A 5,555-nucleotide genomic window follows, 5' to 3' on the forward strand; every position below is an offset into this window, starting at 1 on the left:
AGGATCATGACCTGAGCCGAAGGCAGTCGCTTAACCAACTGAGCCACCCAGGCGCCCAAAATATTAATTTTAGATCTTAGATGACATTACTCTCTCTACTTTTCTGAACAGCTGAAAAGTGCCGAAGTGGATGCCTCAATATTTCCAGAATGGGGAGCGGCAAGTTGAGGGCGAAAGTGTGGGGAAAGCGGGACAGCTGGGGATAAGCACGCTGTGAGAGCCCCTGGGGGCACAGGCCCCGGCAAACCCTGGGCACGCAGGGCTGAGGGCCACGGACCAAGGACAGGGCCACCTGGGAGAGCAGGGCGGGCACAGGGGAAGAGGAGAGGCCAAGGCCAGGCCAGCACTGCTGTACTCACTGTGGCAGGGAGGGGCGCAGTGAGTAGGACAGCAAGGAGGAAACCGGAGCAAGAAGAAACCCAGGAAGGGCTACCAGTATCTCAAAGGAGAACTAGAGGGCGGATTTCACATCCACGAGGTGAGAGAGGGCTGTCACACTCACCATTCCTCATTGCTGCCCCCACCGAGCCAGGAGCAGGTGCTGGAGAAGTCCCTCCTCACTGGCTTCCCAGGGGACTAATCCAATTCGCTTTGCTAAGGTTGAATGATCTGAACAGTGCAGAAGACACCTTCTGGGGGTCTCCGCCTAAATCAAAATCAACTCTCCCTCGTCTGGGAACTGCACCCTTCCCCGGGCCCACCTTCTTGTTACAGGGGCGGGTACGGTTGGTACCGTGTGGTCTCACTTGTCTGGCCGCAGCCAGTGATGGAGATCTGACCTGAGCTGGGACATGGTCCCTTCCCCAAGAAGCTGGACTGGGACCGAGAGATTCCAGCCCCTCCTGAGATAATATCCTAAGCAGACACAATGAAAAACTTGGAAGATGGGGGCGCCTGGGTGGCTCTGTCGGTAGAGTGATGGTCTCTTGGTTCCAGCCCAGGTCATGATCTCGGGGGTCGTGGGAGTGAGCCCCAAGATGGGCTCTGTGCTCAGAAGGGAGGCCGCTTGAGATGCTCTCTCTCCCCCTACCCCTCCCCTGCTCCGGCAGGCACTCTCTCGCTCTCTCCAAAATAAATAAATCTTAAAAAACAACCAACCAACCAACCAACTTAGAAGCTGGGCAAGGCCATGTTTCACCGGTGGGGGGCCAGAGAGGCTGGTGAGCACACAGAGGCAGCAGCAACGCCAGTGGGAGAGACAGACCCAGCTTTTGGTGGCTCCCATTTCTGGATTCTAGTCCCTCTGAAACCCTGGGTACCAAAAGACTATGAACTTCTTTAAAAATTTACTTTGGTTGGATGTGGTTATTTTCCTACAACCAGAATCCTCCCTGATACAAAGGGCAGCCTAGGACCATACTGCCAGAAGAACGTGCTCTCCTTCTGTCCCTCCCACCCCTCCCCACCCCCTTCTCGTCTCTACCGGGGCTACTTGCCTTTTTTTTTTTTTTTTAAGATTTTATTTATTTGAGAGAAGGAGCGCACAAGCAGGGGAGCAGCAGAGGGAGAGGGAGAAGCAGGCTCCCCACTGAGCAGAGAGCCCAACGTGGGGCTCCATCCCAGGACCCTGGGATCATGACCTGAGCCGAAGGCACACGCTTAACCGACTGAGCCACCCAGGCGCCCCATACCCACCTCTTTAAATCTCATACTGGCCATCTGCTAAAATGAGATATACAGGGGCGCCTGGCTGGCTCAGTCGTTAAGCGTCTGCATTCAGCTCAGGTCATGATCTCAGGGTTCTGGGATCGAGCCCCACGTCGGGCTCCCTGCTCCACAGGAAGCCTGCTTCTCCCTCTCCCACTCCCCCTGCTTGTGTTCCCTCTCTTGCTGTGTCTCTGTCAAAAAATAAATAAAATCTATTAAAAAAATAAAATGAGATATACATATAAATACAAAGAACTTTTAAAAAGAAAAACCAACTCCATAAAATTAGAAAAGTATCAATCTGTAATTGAGCCACTGAGAACTCAGAAAGCATTTCCCAGGGAAACCGTGTTATAAATGCTGAGCTGAATCCTGGCTTGCCAGTCTCGTTCAGCTACGACATTATGAAACTTATCTCAGGTCATTCCACTTCTCTCCATCTCACCCCAGTATCCATACCACCGTCACCTCTTACCGAGACACTGTGACAGCCCCCTGCTTTTCCTCTACCCGCTTTCCAATCCACTGTCCACAAAGCAGTGGAGACCGTCCAAAAACGTGGATCAGGCCATATTATTCCCTTGCTTAAAACCTCCCAACAGTTTCTCTTGATGTTTAGAAGGAAACCCAAATGGCCGATGTGACCTTCCTGTCCTTGCGGTATCACCCCTGCCAACTCCTGTCTATCACTCAACTTGTCACCAGGGCCTAGAACAAGCCAAATGTGTCCTAGGACCGGGCCTTCGTGCCTACTGTTCCCTCGGCCCGAGGGCTGTTTCCTTAGCTCCTCCCATCCCTCTCAACCTCCAGACCCCAGCTTAGATACCTCTTCTCCGAAGGCCATTCTGTCCAGGGTAGGTACCTCCTCCACACTCCTCTCCACCACTGCACCCTGTTTACTCCCACCACAGCCTTAGCACTATTAGAGGTGACCCAGTGCCTCTGTTTGCTTGCAGCTCCCCTTTCCCCACTGGTATGTTCTTTCATGGGAGCAGGGACCCTAACTGTTGTATTCTCCGCTGTACCTGCCGGACCTACCACAGGGCCTGGCGAACTGCAGTGCAACATTTGATGGAATTATGAAATACTTTATAACGGCAACCGAAAAGAGAAAACAAAACCACAGCAATGCTTATAAATAAAGGAAATAGGCAGCTCAAGTTGAATAAATATTTTAAACATGGCATCACTAGCAATAACGGGCCCATCTGCCTACTTACTATGAACTGAGGGCCCTGCACTGAATCTCCGTGCGGGAAAGTACTACAGTGAACCTCATGCTGGGGATGAGGAGGAGGCTCAAAGACACACCATGCCATGCAGCACACGGTGTGGAACGGAGTCTCGCCAACACCTGCCCTGAAAGAAGGTCATTCTTTTTTTTTTTTTTGGTGTGTCTGAAGAGGCCTTTATTTTCCCTTCACAAGTGGTTGCTCCTTAAATTAAGGTTCGGCATTGAACTCTAGGATGGAAATCACTTTCCCTCAGAAAACTTTTTTTTTTTTTTAAAGATTTTATTTATTTATTTATTCATGAGAGACAGAGAGAGAGAGAGGCAGAGGGAGAAGCAGGCTTCCCGTGGAGCAGGGAGCCCGATGCGGGACTCGATCCCAGGACCCTGGGATCATGACCTGAGCCGAAGGCAGACGCTTAACCATCTGAGCCACCCAGGCGCCCCCCTCAGAAAACTTCTATAGGCGGTGCTGCTGAGGGGAGTGCGCGGTCATTGGAATGGACTCTGGGCGGCCTCCCTGGGGCCCCCTCTTTCTCCTGGTGCTCTGAGAGGTCACAGGGGGGTACCTCCATGTGAGGCTTTTTTCACTCCTTGCCTTGACCACTTAGTGAGCCCTTTCAAGCTGGAAACTCATGTCCTGTCATTCTGAGACATTTTCTTGTATTACCTCTTTGATAATTCCCATCCACCCTTTTTCCTCTGGGATCTTTTCGGAACTCCTATCAGGCAGATCCTGGACTTCCTAAATGGCTCCTTTAATTTTATCAGTTCTCTACTTTTTTTTTTAAACCTCTTTGAGGTTTTTGTTCTCATTTCTAGGAGATTTCCTCAAGTTTGTATTCCCATATCACTCTCACATTTATCTTGGTTGTCTTATTTTTAATTGCCAGGAGCTCTTACTCTCCGATTGTTGGTTTTATTCACATTCTTTTCCAGTGCCATAGATGTAATTGCTCATCTCTGAAGATAATAATTCTAGGCTTTTTTTTTTTTCTTTTTTAAGGTTTTCTTTGGCTCCCTGAGTTGTCGTATTTTCCTTCCAAGTTGCTTTTTACTTTTTGTTGGTTTCAGTCTATCTTTCATGTTAGAGGCTTTCCTCAGATGTCTGGCTGGGGGTCCCCAGCTCATGGTTCATACTGAAACGAGGCACTACAAAGCTAACTGGAGGATCCTCATGCAACAGAGCTTACCTTCTGGTGGCTTCACCTCATGGGAGTCAAGAACAATCCTGATTTCTTGAAGGACTCCAAAACCTCAACCTGTAGATCTTTTCTCTAGGGCCAGTCAGGTTTTCCAGAGACAGGTCTGCCAAACATCAGCCTAGCAGATAATAAGCCTAGTGGCTATCATTCTGGGAGCTGAGTGGGAGGAAAGGGGAGGGGGAGGGTATGGGTTTTCAGTGTGGTGTCTCACCACCATCCTGTGCTTATTACCTTAGTCTTGTACTTCTCTACTTAAATTGCTCCAGAGAATAAATTTTGCTTCTCTTGTCATAGTGGGGGAGGAGCAGTAACTTAGATGTGCACTTAGGGGAACTGGCAGTTTGATCATTCCTTATATAGAAATGATTTTTTTTCGACAAGAAGTCCCATTTTTAGCTCCATGCACTGATCTCTACCTTCCAAAGGATCTTATGCATCTAATTCCTGACCCTCTCTGGAGCTATAAAAAGTGAATCTGCTCCCTTCCTGTCAGTGCATCCTTCAGAAGCATAAAGGTTTCAGCTTTTTCGGCTCTGCTGAAACAGTTACCACTCATTCATCTGCTTTCTGTCTTTCAAAGACATGTTGATGTCTTTTATTGACTCCCCTCTCCTTTCCTGTTCTCTTGGCCCTTGTGGGTTTATCACTTTTTATTCTTTGGCTACCGGGTTATTATTACAGTTTAAGGAGGAAGTGAAGACAAACACATCAATCTACCCCTTTTAATCAGTACTTAGGTGTTACTGTCTCCTCCCCATGACTGCTCATTTCTAGTCACTAATAATTCTGATTGCCAGGCATTGTGTTTGGTTCACAAAAGAAACACAAAGAAAGAAAAGGATGAATTTTTTCTGAGGCATCTGGGCAAGAGTTAGAAGAATAATGAGTAAAGAATAAAAAACAATGAGGGCACATGGGCGGCTCACTCGGTTAAGTGTCTGCCTTCGGCTCAGGTCATGATCTTAGGGTTCTTGGATCGAGTCCTGCATCAGCCTCCCTGCTCTACGGGAGCCTGCTTCTCTCACTCCCTCTGTGCTCTCTCTCAATCTCAAATAAATAAATAAAATCTTAAAAAAAAAAAAGGTATCTTAGTTTCCTTCACTGACCATCAGGTGGCACTACGGACCTAACACAGCTCTGTGGCTGGGCATGCGGCCAGTGGGTAAGAAAGGAAGAGCAAGGGCGCCTGGGTGGCTCAGTTGTTAAGCGTCTGCCTTCGGCTCAGGTCATGACCCCAGGGTCCTGGGATCGAGTCCCACATCGGGCTCCCTGCTCGGCAGGGAAGCCTGCTTCTCCCTCTCCCACTCCCCCTGCTTGTGTTCCTGCTCTCGCTATCTCTCTCTCTGTCAAATAAATAAATAAAATCTTTAAAAAAAAAAAAAAGAAAGGAAGGAAGAGCGAGCTGCAGGTTGTTTACACATGCAAATCTGGGGCAGGGCTGAACCTTGGAAAACAGTTTAAAGGAAGTGTTA

Source organism: Leptonychotes weddellii, chromosome 4, assembly GCF_054177405.1.
Source record: "Leptonychotes weddellii isolate Sample4059 chromosome 4, ASM5417740v2, whole genome shotgun sequence".
NCBI classification, from domain to species: Eukaryota; Metazoa; Chordata; class Mammalia; order Carnivora; family Phocidae; genus Leptonychotes; species Leptonychotes weddellii.